The sequence below is a fragment of the Bactrocera latifrons genome, unplaced genomic scaffold, assembly GCF_001853355.1.
Source record: "Bactrocera latifrons isolate USDA-ARS-PBARC rearing strain unplaced genomic scaffold, ASM185335v1 scaffold_787, whole genome shotgun sequence".
NCBI lineage: Eukaryota > Metazoa > Arthropoda > Insecta > Diptera > Tephritidae > Bactrocera > Bactrocera latifrons.
Window position 1 is genome coordinate 41208 of NW_017537475.1, and position 14996 is coordinate 56203.

General features: G+C 37.8%; 2 long non-coding RNA genes across 4 annotated transcripts in view; one reads left to right on the top strand and one right to left on the bottom strand.

Moving 5' to 3' along the window:
• Window positions 1-14996, bottom strand: part of LOC108976587 — a 60105-nt gene that overhangs the window by 26699 nt on the left and 18410 nt on the right. The gene's annotated exons all lie outside the window — the stretch shown is intronic.
• LOC108976588 lies at window positions 5520-6971 on the top strand. Its single transcript, XR_001993968.1, has 2 exons — window positions 5520-5921; window positions 5980-6971. It is a non-coding gene; the product is annotated as an uncharacterized LOC108976588 (long non-coding RNA).

The window sequence follows — 14996 nt, forward strand, 5'->3', positions numbered from 1 at the left end:
ACACACACCAATCCATGCCGTCCATCAACCTACCATATCTCTCCAAAGCCCAACGAACAAAAACCTTCGTCCTGGAAGAAGCCAGCCCCTTTTTTTCGATCACGATCTACGAGCGRCACACAACAGCGGACGTTTCTTTGGCTATTCTCGGCGCGCAGCATTTTCTCAGTTTTCTCCAATCAACTCAATTTTTATTTTCTATATACTTGGAATAACCTCCATTGGTATCCGACCAGGGAGATTTTTCGTTTAATCTTGTATTTGAAACACTGTGGAAAGCTTKTGCATATAATTATTAAAGAATTAAAGGCAATCATTTGGCCATACAACAAAAAAAAAGGGTTTTTTATTCCGGAGTGGGTGCTAAAGTGTAAGTGTTAAATTACTTATCTACRTAAGTAAGTGATAAATTAACTACGGGGGATTGCGTCAAATTAATCCAAATTACTACAAGTTAAACAAAAATGACTCTCGATCGTTCACCTGTTTGCCATGAGCAAAATCAACAAGACCAAGGGGTAGCAGAGACGCAACAACAGCGGCGAAACGACCAGCTGCTACAGAATTCCTTGTTATCCGGAGGCGCCCAAAAGATTTTTCAGTTCCTGTCTCAAACAACAGACCATCTGGTGCAAACATTTATTTCAATGCAATACAAGGCAACTTTAACAATCACTATCCGTATCGCATCGTCCAGCCTAATAAAGATGTAAAAATTATGACAGTCACACTGCTCAGGCTCCCTGAGCTGTGGTTCATTCAAGTGGAGGCACAGCTGGGGTCGMGAAACATCAGGAACGACAATACTATGTACCGTCTTGAAGCCAGCAGTGTTCAAGGAGGTGTCGGACAACATCAGGGCACCACCAGCTCAAGGTAAGTACATCTTTAAAAAAAAAAATCTCATAAAACGTTTCACAAATTGAACTCGGGAATCAGAAGTCTAGCCAGCTTCTCAGAGAAATGAGGACCCTGGCTGGCAACAGAGCATCAGAAGAGCTTCTTCGCAGTGGTTGGCGCTGTTGCCTGACATCGTATGCAAAATCCAGCCGAAAGCTGCAGACAGTGCTATAGAAAACCACACCAGTTCGCAAGTAATGTCAACCAGCATCCAGGATTTACCAGCTCATGTACAGGCCGTGAGAAACAGTGATTTTCATTCCCATATACATCACAGTTACGACATCAGGTCTTCTGTCGAGCACAGGCTCAGCAGCTCTAGAGCGGGCCATAGAGACTCTGACAGCCGCAGTCTCCGAGTTGACCAGCAAACTCGGTGAGAGAGCCCACCGATGTCTTCCACCCTGCACATACAAACCTGCTACGAACCAGGGAAACTAGCGAGGCTGTCGTCGTCAGTAGTCAGCAGTCATCATGTTACATTCACACCAGAGGTTCCTCGTTGACTCTGGCTTAGTGGTCTCTGTAGTACCACAAGCTTTTGCCAAGCAAAAACTAGTACGGTCGGAATTTAAACTTTACGCAGCAATCTCAACTAGCATCAAAACATACGGTCATCAACCAGTCACTCTCATCCTTGGTCGAGCTTTCACATGGCCCTTCATCATTGCCGACGAAGTTTGCGATCACTGACTGGGACTGACTTCATCGTACATTATGGCCTACTGATAGACCTAAAACCACAACGACTGATCGACCCGTTAACATCACTCACTATGACGAAAGAGCTTGCTGAAACCACGGAATATATTTCGACAGTGGTCCAACAAGGGTGATTCGACTTTCTAGCGGCTAGGCCAGTCCCATACACATGCTACCCAAGAAGCTGAAGGAGTGGCAAACTGCGGGAAACTTCAGGCGACTGAACCCAGTACCTCTCGCTGAAGACTTATTTCAGCGTCTCCACGGAAGGAAAACTTTCAACAATCGTTCATACCATCAGATTCCTGTGGCTCCAGAAGATAGCAGTCACAACAACTTTCGGTTCTTTTATATTCCTGGGAATGCCACCGGGACTACGCAATGCAAACCAAACTTTTCAGCGCTACATGGACAACATCTTAAGAGGTTTGGACTTTGTTGGCTGTTTCATTGATGACCTCATAGTGGATTCTGAAACCCATGAGGAACATCTTCAACACTTTGAGCAGATTTTCAACTTACTACGCGACAACAAACTCACTATGTACATCTGTACATATTGTACATCTTTGTAACAATAAAAAATTATAATAAAATATTTCATATTTTTATGAAAATTTTTTTTGGAAAATAAGCTGTTTTCTACCCGAAGAAACCCACGTAACCCTTTAAAGAATTGAATAATTTTACATCTCACATACTAGTGGCAACTTTACAGCTGCCCATTGTCATCGACAAAATTAGAAATGGTTTTAAGTTACCGACAGCGACAATACCAAGTCTGGTGCCGCGAAGTCGTGCTATCTTCGATAAAACTCTTCCCATAAAGACGTGTGTATTGTCGCTGTCGTCATCTATGTGTTCCATTCATGACTTTTTAGAAAACGAACTTTCTCATTTTCTGGCGATTTATATGGCGATGAATAGATTTTCCAGCAAGACAATGAACTGATAGCGAACTTTCATCGTATGCAACTGGTGATAATACACAAGGGTAACATGATTCCTTATTCAAAAGTTCAATATTATTTGATTTATAAATAAAAAGACATATACTTGTATTGAAATAATTATATAATATTATATAAATTTTTAAGATGGAAATTCCGGAAATTATTACTCTTATTATTTTTTTTGAATATAATTTCGTTATTTAATGTTTCTTCCATTATTCCTTTTAATAATAATGAAGGTTTCAGCGTACATAGAATTATTCGATATTTTTTGGGTAATACATTAGTCATAAAAGCAGAACTACCATTAACTCTTTCAGCAGAGCTGTCTAAAATTTGTATTATTTTTTGTAACTTACGCGCAGATGGTACATTTTCTGAAATCCAAACATTTTCATTTATTACAAGTTATTACCAAACATATAACGGTTTAATGGGCCATCATGTGAAATATTCAGGTGCAGCTTCACTGTTTCTATCCGTTTCACGCCATTCTTTTGAAAGTTGTGCTTGTATATGAAATAAGGTGTGAATAAGTACAGAAAAAATTTTTCTTATAATATATTGTTGAATTATCTCGAAATGCTACGCTTATGAGGAGAAATTCTTATATTGGTAGTCATTTTTAACCACCGCGAGTTTTGTACTGAAAAATATTTTATTGATTCGTGAACAGATAAAAGGAACAACTGCCGAAAAGACGTGAGCGATGAGAAAATCAGGCACCTCTCTGACGAATTTGAAGAATTGAGATTGGATTGTGCTGAAATTCCTTCCAACTCAGAATAAGTTAAGGGCAATATCAAAGCTTCTGCAGATTCCATAATGATATAGGCATTGAAAATATGAAGCCACGCGTTTCAAGTATTTTTTCTACTTTTTGGATATTTGCGTAGTCAATTCATATATTTGGTATAATTTAACGGAACATAATTGAAGGATCAGAAAGAGACGTATCTGTAGATATGCGGAATATGCAATATTCCACATCTCTTTCGAGGATAAAACATGTTTCCAAGAGTGTCATATAAATGGCTGCATCGTCGGTGGTCTATAATTTGAACCACACGAATTTTCTAACTTTCTGAAATCTTTGTCCCTCAAAAAGTTAATACAAAGTGAATTATCAGAAATGTACAAATCAATAGTAATTCCACATGAATATAAAAGAAGAATATTAAAGGTAAAACTAGGTGGTGAATTTTTAGTCTGCAACTTTGGGCCTACATTCTCAAGAATTTTTTTGGAAGGGAAAGAAATGTCTGATTGAAATGAACTTTTTGGATTTATTCTTATATATTTGAAGAGTCTTCTAAATTTTTTTATTATTATACATTAGATATACTTCATGTTTGAAGAAATTTACGGAGGCGTTTCGATAGGACGTTTACTTTTTTTCTATCTTGACCGTCAATTTGAAAAAATCGAGAAATCGAGAGTCAAAACTTTTGCTTTCTGCCCGGTCACTATTTCCCATCTAAAACTTTGGGAACATATTCCTAGATTATTTTTAAAGAGATTTGAATGAGATGCATCTTTTCACTCGTTTGCACTAGAATCATGAAAAAATTTTGATAAATAAAAAGGTAATTATCGTTTTTTTTTTTAATTTTTCACGTGTTTTTTACATAAATTTTGTCCTAACATTGTCAACAAAAATAAAAAATCTAGTATGACGATAGCCAGGCGTTTTGTGAATATTTAAATAACAATTAAGCAAGCGGTTGAGTAGTTCGACCGGAATCATGTGCGCCAGTTTAAAAAAGTGTGTTTTGAGAAAATCGCGTTTAAAGTTTGAGGTACCAGGTGTGCACTCCGAGCGCTCCGAACGTCGAGCGGTTTTATTATTTTTGGGCCTTTCTCTTCCAATGGTAAGGTGGGTTTCTACAATAATTAAAAAAGTATAAGAGAATAGAAAATACAAAAAAAAAAAAATTTTTTTTTAAAGATGACCCTACTCGTCCCTTAATTCTTACTTATTAATAGGACAAACAGAATTAAATAAGTGTACAAAAAGCCTTAATAATCACTTGATATTCAGAATGAAATCACATAGACAACCTTATAGCCTTTTCGCACAGAAGTTAATTGAACAGTTATATGCAAACTTTTTTAAACATGCTTTAAAGAATAAAATTTGAAAAATGCATATGCAATATGCCCAAAATAAACAACTTAGGCAGATGAAAAGCCGACAACAGCTACATTTATCGCGTTCAAACAATTAAATTATAAAATTAAGAGTTCAAAATTGTATATATACAAAATAAAAACCAAATAAAAATTAGAATGAAAATATTTTCATTTGACAGAAGTCTTTTCTATCCCCAACCAGCGGCAAGGCATTAAAGAAACTGTATTGAATAATTAATATACATATGTATATACTTAGTTTTCATCTTCCAAAATACAAAAATCTTGAATGTCTGTCAGAAAGAGTAATTTTTATTAAAAAACCAAGTTTTCGCGGGCTCCTTCATTGTGGGACCTAAACAATACATTTACCGGGAGAACTTTAGAAATCCGTCCCAACCGGGCATGTGCGGATGGAGAAGGTTCTCTAAATAAATAAAATTTATAGACATAGGAGCGGCAAACTTATAGCTTTACAGAAATTTGCGTTTAAGGTTTAAAACTTACACTTTTTAAATTTACTCAACGTCTACGCTCATAAAAAAGAACCTTCAATAATTAGAAACAGTTTGCTATGTATTGAAATTCAAATCGAAAATTTTAAACTTATAGCTTTAGAGAAATTTGCGTTTTAGGTTTAAAACTTACACTTTTTAAATTTACTCAACGTCTACGCTCATAAAATAGAACCTTCAATAATTACAAACAGTTTGCTATATATTTAAATTAAAATCGAAAATATATAAATGTAAATATACATACATATGTATATGTTTAAGGACCAAAACAAATAAAAAAATTGTGCTCTATATATAGGATCATAGTCTTTAATGATGCAAAATCCTTCAGTATATTCCTTCTCTTGAGGAGCAACGCAAAAAGGATTTTTAGTTTTGTTGCTTTTTGGCTGTTTATATTTCCAAAAAATATCCTGTGAAATCGAAAAGGTCGTCGTTTTGGATAGCAGCTTCTAAAGAGCGACCGTTCGCAAGTACAAACATATATAAGTGAATACTCAATGCTATACAAGCAGTTGGATTCAATTTTCTTTCGACGGGAAGACCCACTTCTTGGTCTGCAGATAGACAGAAATTGCCAGACCTTCATGACTTCTTTATAATCAATAAAATACTAAGACCAAAGCTCTGACCATTCACCAGTGCTACTTACTCTGTATGAAAAGTCAATTATTTCGGCCGCCAAACCAACGTTATGTAATATACACACTAATTGGTATAAATTCAAAAGTATAGTGAATAATTTCGACCCAAGCTTAAGCACATATCTACAGGTATTGAATTTCACTGTGAGGTTGAAGATTTCACAAAAATAATTCAAAACGCTGCGTGGATGAGTACACCAAATACCCGCGTGAAACCATAAAATAAGCAAGCTTCGACGGAGTTGGCTGCAACCTGGGTCCTCTGCTCTCAAAACTGAGCTTAATAAATGTACAGCGAAACTAAGAACACAAATTAAAAAGTTTAAAAAAATTTATTTCAAAACTTATCTGGCTAAACTTACAGCTGATAAATCCACCGACTATTACTCTAGAAATCTAGAAGAAATATGAATAAACAAATAAAACGTGTAGCACCATTAAACTAACCGAAACTGCATGGGCCAAAACTAAAGAACAGAAAGCTGCCTTTTTTGCAAATCATATGAGAAATACATTTACGCCTAACGATGGGTATGAGATAAACTGTGAAAATAGTTGGTTGGATCCTCACATCAATATTTCCTGTCACTATTAAAGAAATTAGAAATGTTAATGACACAAGACTCAAAAAAGCACATGGGTACAATTTAATAACTGGAGAAATATTATGCAATTTAAAAAATAATTCTATAAAAAAACGTGTAAACATTATAAACAGCGCATTATGCCTAAGATACGTTTCATCGCTATGGAAAGTACTATATGTAAGAGAGTCAACTTCAGTATCTACTTGACGAGTGCAGACAGCAGTCAACGCAATTACTAAGTGGCGCATCAAATTTATCGACACCAAATCAATTCATGACGACTTTACCTTGAAAAAGCTGAAATATTGTCCAATTTATATAAACTATATTATCAAGTTCTAAAGGCAGTTTGGGGCTACAGAGCCCAATTATGGGGTTGCTCAAGTCAAAGCTGTATTGCCAGCATTCAGCGCTTTCAAACTAAGGTACCAAGGACTTTAGTTAATGCTCCTAGGAAATGTGATATTTTATCAAACAAGAAAATACATTTTGTAGTTCTTTTGAAAGAAGAATCTTCAAGCTACTCAGAAACTAGCAAAATTGTTTGTATTCCTAAAACATCGGTGGCTGAAAAAAAAGCTTATTATGATTATTAAAAAACTTAAAAAAAAACTTTTATTTGATTAGCTATAATAATCGCTCAAACTGCGAGTAGAAGGAAAGATCGCCTAAAGCGCTAAAAATTAGAACTGCGTCAGCGCAAAGTATTTTACAAAACGCTAAAAGCGTCAGCGTTAAGACATCTCTTTATACTCTTGCCAGAAGATTTTACGAAAGCGGCTAAAAATGGAGGAAACATGCGAAGAAGCCAAAATTAACGGATTTGATAAGACAACATCGAGTGTTGGTGTGCTCAGCTGCACAAAAATTATAATATTAATATTAATTCCAGTTATTGGAGCAAGGTACGTTTCTAAAATATTTACATTCTTTTATTTTTATTTACTTTATTTATTTATTTAACCTCACAATAGAAAGCATATTGAAATTGTATTTAAACTTTTTTAAAGGTTATTTTTAGCGATTTATGTTGTTTAGAAGCAGTGAATGAGACAGAAAATTACGTTCGCAGAAGAAAGTTAGAACAATATTCTAGCTCCAGTGTTCTTCCCAGGGTAAATCACTCGCTTTCAGTGATGATTTGGGGCTGCATTTCTGCAGAAGATCCTGGGTCCATACAATTCATAGAAGGCACAATGCGATCCATCCAATACATATCTGCACTTACAAGATACGTTGATGCCTTATGTTAACCAACTTAACTTTCCGGCAGAAGAATGCAAGATGGGGCTCCATGCCACACAGCTAGGAAAAGCATGCATTTCCTAACTCCTAGTTAAAATAAGTTGACGTATCTCCCATTTTACTATAGGAAACGGCCCGGATTTCTGAGGAACGTATCTATCTTGTAAAAAAAGAGTTGGGTGTAGTGCAGATGGTAAAAATCCTGCATTATATTATTTCTTTTCTCTCTCCTACTGCGAAAATTACGAAAATTCGCATACACATACATACGTATATATTTACATACAGCATAAAATCCGCTTAGCTGGTATACCCAAAGAATCAAAATATTTCGAACAAATTAATTTATATTCAAAGTCCATATCGGCATCTGGCCCGCAATACCCCTTGCAGCAGGCAAACAGGACTGCTTATAAAATATTAAAGCACAAACCATTATGCATATATACGTTATAGTGCATTAATCTCTTTAACGAGATCTTAATTCCACAAGAACATACAWACAAGTCCAAGTATTAGGGTGTGCCTACATACAAGATAAGGACATAAACAAACAAAATATATATTATATATACCATATATACATATATATTTACATAACACATACTATTTATATTAGTAACAAAAGTGCGGTTAATAATTAAAGTACGTCTTTTTTAAATAAGATACAAAACTTATGTATTCAATAAACGGCTTTTTCAGTAAACAACTCCAAAAAAAAATTCTTATTTATGTAAGAGTTTCAGGCTCAATTTTCGTTTACAAATAATCATTATAATCAGTATTCACTGAGACCAATTATTTTGCAAAACAACATCTTCTAAATGAACTTAGATTCAAAATAATCAAAATATTTACAAATACCAAAAATTATTTCAAACGATAAAAGTCCATGTACACCTGCAGAAACTACACTCTCAAAGCAATGTACTAGAAAACTAAAGAGGGGTAAAGACATTTCATATACCAAATTCATTGTTGAGAGTGTCAGTTTGATACGATACATCTTTCATTTGTCACTACCCAGTACGAAATCGCCGWAAGGGTAGACAATAAAATAACCAAACCAAAAGGTATTCAACCGACCTCAATAGAAGCTTCTACAGGCCCCAAGCCAATAGCTACAACAATTAAAATATAAGCTTCTTTAAAAATCAAACGTTCATATCCGAACAATATAAACAAACGTCATTCGAACCATGCAAAAGGGGACATAAACTTAAAGCTTGCGAGAAATTTAAAAAAGTAAATATCATTGACCGAAACAATTTTGTAAAGTCAAAAAGAATGTGTACAAACTGCTTGATACATGCTCATATAGTCAAAGATTGTGAAAGCAAATTTAATTGCGTTTATTGTCATAAACGACACCATTCCATTGGATGCTTTATGTTAATTCAGGTGATTGAGCACGGTGTGGCTCGTTTCGTGGTTGTGGTTGGACGTAAGGAAATGGACGGCGCAGATGATTCCACACAAATATTAAATAAGAAAAAAAAAGTTTTCTTATAATAAATATAATTTTAATAAAAAAATTTGGAAACACAGTTACCACTGGATCGGTTGAGCTGTCGCAAAAGAAGAGAGAACGCAACTTTTTCGTAACTAATGTTAGTTAGCGTTCGAATTAAAACTGCTCACCCCCAAACAGCGCAAATATCAAAAGGGCCACGAGTTTAGTTGCAACATCTAATACAGAAGTCCTAAATCCATAAAACTGGCAAGAAGCACAATGCTGCATTGCATTAAAAACTTAAACGCTATACAAAGAAAATCAAAGTAGGGTACTACTACCCACGTCAGGCGTCTCCATCGTACATCGAGCAGAACTGTTTAAGCTCAGGGCCCTAATAGACCAAGGATCACAACGATCTTTCATAGCATTTTGGGATAAAACAACCAAAAAAAAAAACAACTTTGAAATTACGGAAATGGGCGGAAGAGTAGTACAGAACTCTAATAAGATCTGACCCTTTACCTATTTTCCCCCAAACGGATATAAGAATACAAGAAGAAGCTATAGTCTTATCGCAGCTAACAAATTTGCTGCCCAGCTATCAACCCAAACTGCAGCACCCGCGCTCAAATAGACCTTTTATTATGCAGCGACTTTATATCACAAATTATACTAGAAGGTGTTGAAAAAATTTCAAAAATACTTCTTGATGACACATTTTTATTTAATACAAATAATTTTCCGAAAATCCCAAATAACCCACGACGCGACTACAAGCTAAAAACTCTGCTCCATAATTAGCTTTCGAACACTGCACAAATTGGCAGAGAACAAAAAATCTGAATTTCCTCTGGCAACACAAGTGTTAAAAAAACAGACGTATGTGGGCGATATTCTGTCTGGAAGCCACAGTCTTCCACAAGCATAGCACTAGCACAAGTCCCACAAGCTCTAAAAAGAGCAGAGTTTCCGTTAAAAAAAGATAACCACGAACCACCATAATATTTTAAAGGACACACCTAAAGAAAATCTATTAGACACTGACTTCCTTAAATTGAAAAAAGAAAGCACAACAAAAACTTTGAGGATACAATAGAATGCGATATCTGACCAGTTTTCATACACTACTGAGTCATCATCCGCCATAACAAAGGGGCAGATTTTAACCTCGATGGCAAAATTTGTCGACTCCGCAGGATGGCTTTGGAAAATTATGATACAAGCAGAAATCCTAACACAGGAATTGTGGCTAGACGAAACTGATTGGGATCAACAAGTGAAACCACTTCGTTTAGAAAAGTGGTCCTAGTTCGCGGGCAATCTTAGTGATAGCTCACAGATACAAATCCAACGATGGGTAAATTATGCCCCAGAGCACAAAGTCGAACTAAATGGCTTCTGCGACGCTTCTGAAAGAACATATTGTGCCATTTATATGCGAACACAATCAGACACAGCGACCACGTCACCTACTAGTAGTCAAGGCAAAGGTAGCTCCTCCAAAAGCAATAGGTCTACCACGACTGGAACTATGTGGTGCGTTACTATTAGCTAAACTAGTATCCATGGTACAAACGGAATGCCAAGAATCGGCCAAAATCGCCTATAAGTATAATTTTCCCGGAAAGTCGAAAATCGACTCTTTCCATACAAGATAAGATGATACCGACATCTTTGAGCGATTTTCATCATACCCCCGAACACTCAGGGTAATCGCTTACATTATGGAAGCTTACATAATACTACCGGAACAATCATAACTTGCCACATTACTTATCCGTTATATACAAATATTAAGCAAGTTTCGCCTAAGATCGTACAAAAGCTACCCAAGGTGTTAATTGGCAATTTATCCCCCCAAGCGCTTCTCATATGGGTGGTTTATGGGAATTCGTAGTAAAAAGATTTAAATCCCACTTAAGAAAAGTAACTGGAAGATAAAAATTTAATTACGAAGAATTCACAACATTACTAATTCGCTTTGAAGCCGTACTCAATTCACGGGCACTAACAACACTCTCCCTCAGATCTTACAGCCCTAACCCCAGGGCACTTTCTAAAAGTAGCACGCATTCTGGGCACCCCTGAGCCTACGCTTAGAGTCGCTGCCGTTGTTAAGCCGATGGGAGAGAATTAAAATTCTTCGTCATAATTTCAGTCGCCGATAGAAAAAAAGACTACTTAAAAGACCTCCACAAGAGGTATCGGAAAACATCAGGAAATGCGCCTAAGCTTGGAGATTGTGTCCTGATTAACGATGATTGTCTCCCCAAACTGCAACGCTAACTAGATGGCTCGTAAAATATTTTTTTGCAACTACCTATAATAATGAAACGTTGTCAAAACTCGTTAAAACAACCGCCGAAATTAAAAATAATTAAACAAAAGCACTAAATTACTTAAACCTCGTTCGAAAGATTGTGGAACAAACTCCAAATGATATATTTCTATAATCACTTAGTCTTCTTATACACAGGATAATATGGATGTTGATATGCCGGTTGAACCAACGCCAACTATACGTTTGTCTGTCACTGTGCCGCGCACTGTGGCTGACCCCGTAGCAGCGCCATGAACACCCTCTGTAACAACTGCATCAACCGTTACAAGAAAGGCAACCCGACGAACACAGACCGCGGCTTCGGAGCCGCCCCGAAACCGATGCCAGCTTGCAGCACTGCGCTATTTTTAAGGGGATCAGCAGGTGGCTCAGGCACATGGGCACAGCTTGAATTGTCGAGCTCAAACGCATGCCACACAGGAGTGCGTGTCTGCAACCATGTGATAGCACTGTGAGCGGTCACATCTTAGCCACGTTATAGCCCGGCATGCGCACCAAAGCTGGGTAGCACGGACCCGTCAAAGAGAAGTACTCATAGCACTTAGTGTCTGCCGTCCACACAACGGCATTTCGACGCGCCTCCAATCAGCAAGACCGCAACCTCGCCGCACGACCGGACTCAGCAACGTGGTCGCCCCCTTGCAACAGCTCCAGCAACTCCTAGGCTAGCTAGGCCTCCACACACCACACTTGCACACGACCTTATGTAGACTCACAATACTGGCACACCGCATTCTCCATTTTACAACACCCAATCCATATCATACACCATACTAACACCCACACCAAACTTCAACAAAAAGGGAAGAGGAGTAGCGGCTGTGTTTTTTCGATACCGATCGCTTTGAAACGACGACGCGTTGTACGACCAATACGCCAGTGTCAACTTCGGTTTATCTTTAAATCAATCGTTGTAATATTTTTTGTAAAGGCAATATTTCCGCAAACGAACGAAAAAAAAGAATTGCAATCCAGCAGAAAAAAAAACAACGGTGTTTTACTTATTAATTTCGGGTAGTGCAAGTGTTTAATTTTACAATTGGGAAATAACGATCATTACAAATTTTTGAACTCAAAACTATAAGTCTGAGGAGGGAATATGTGTATACATTTGTTAATCCTAAGGACCTCCTCTTTCCGCCATCAAATCGCGGCCCCAAAAGAATCGTAATCGTGCCCACAATTGTTTTGGCAGAAAAATTCTCTGTACGCATTATAATGAATACGTTCATATAAAAGTTTTCGAAGCGAAGCCAAGTAAAATGTTGGACAACTCTCTTTAGCTTTGTCAAGCAATTATATTAGAGAGAAGCACAATTTCGTACTTTAAATAGTTGACAATTTCAACTTTAAATCAATATACTATATAACTTCGTACCCTAACTATACCCTTCTTATGACGAAAATCTGCGACTCCTCCTCTATCCGCCCATAAATCACAGTGATTTAAAAATAGCAATCACTGAAATCACAGATGCCGAAAAATCGCTTATCTCTATTGCCAACCAAAATTGCTATACCCGCTGTTCCGTTGGAAGGGACGTTGGTCAAAGCGTAAACTATGTCAGTGTGGGTTGTAATTATTTTGTTAAGGAATATTTCTAATGCCATTGTTAATCTATATTTACTCACTTGATTTGACTGATTTCACTAAAGATTTGACTGATTCACTAATCTAATTCGATTAAATTATATTTCTTGTACGATAGACAATGCATTGGGTAAATCTTTTGGTCCCATGGCCAGTAAAAGTCATTTAAACAATAATACAATTCTGTTAAAAATCCTTAGCGCGTCTTCCAGATGTTGCTTGTTATATTCCTTAGTGAATGACCCATATTAAAAGAGCAAGAGAAAATTAACAAAGAAAATGTACTTCTGTGCGTAAGTATATAGATAATATTAATAAATGAGGAATGCACCGCGACACTAACCCCAGTATATGGATAAAGTCTAATATTCTGCCGGGTACTAGTGAGGCGATGCGATCCCTATTCGGAAACATGGATCCAATGGTCTTAATCCTGCCTATATAGACTGCTGTGCAGTCGATTAGCAGGTGTTCTGGTGTTTTAGGCTCCCTGTCGCAGAACCGGCAGTTAGCGCAAGAGGATAGGCCTATATTAGATAAATGCCTATCCAGCTTGCAGTGGTCGGTGCAAAATGCGACTTGTAGCCTGAGTTTGTCCCTAGGAAGGTTAATTACAAATTTAAACCTGCTGTGGTTGTACCCCCAAATTRGCAACTTAGCATTTCGCATGCCATGCATTTTTTGCCAATGTTTTTCGAGCCCGTCAGCCAGTGCGTTACCGGCTATACTCCTGTGACCGGGCACGCAGAATAGGTGCACCTGGTTACGTTCCGCTAGGCTATTCAGCCGTTCTCTGCACTCCAGCACCAGTAGCGATTTGAGGAGATCGCTTTTAGTGCCGCTTGACTATCGCGAAGTATTGTTATTCGCTCATTGTGATAGTTGCGATGGAGGTTTATCTCTATGCACCGACTTATGGCAAAGACTTCTGCTTGGAAAATGCTAAGAAAACTTCCCATAGGTACGGAGGCTTACTGCTTGGACCTGCGGTGCCTACACGGATTCCCTCCGACGTTTTCGAGCCGTCAGTGTAGCACTTCATCGTATTATTCCTCAAAAGCATGTTCCACTCATCCTTGCTGCAAAGGRTAACCTTCAACTTGTTCGTGAAGTTAACCTTTTTGGTAATGCTGTCCCTCGGGAGGAGGGCTAATGATATAGTGCCACTTACCACATCATGGTGTACAACCACCTAACGATCCTTGGCTTACAGTCCCAGGATGTTCCCGCCATTCGATTGCACACCATTAATGCTTTTGTCGCTTTTACGAAGGTCCGGTCAGCATGCTGCTTCCACCGCAAAGTGGAATCCAGCGTGGGACTATGATATTTCACGTTGTTGGTCATCTCTATCTCTCTACTCCACCCCCAAGTGTAAGGTTCCTGAGGCCGGGTAGTGACCAACGTCACTAAATGGCACCTCGGTCGTCTTGGAGGGGTTGATGTTCAACTCAACTCCACTACACCACCCTTTTCTCTTTATGTATTATGTCGCAGAGAGTGTCTTAAAATTTGATTCTGGCTATAATTACAATGTTGTCTGGGTACCCTTGGCAACGGATCCCATTGTTGGTTAGCAGTGCTAAAAGACTTCATAGCAGGGGGGAAAGCATTTGCCCACTTGGTTGTGTTGTTGTGGTTTTAACGGTTATCAGTCCCTGTTGGGATGGTGAGAGTTATCAGTATTGTCGTCAATGTCATCTAACGGGAGGCCCAGGAAACGTGCTGTTTCGACGGAGTCGGACCAAAGGGAAAAGGGTGTTAGATGGGTGGGGTTGGTTGGGCATGCAAAGAGGTGGTCAGTGTCATGCGGAGACTCGTTGCATGCAGGACATACGTTGGGTATGTCAGGGTCTATTCTGGATAAGTAGGAGTTTAACCTGCTACAATATCCAGAACGAAGTTGCGCAAGGGTCACTCGCGTTT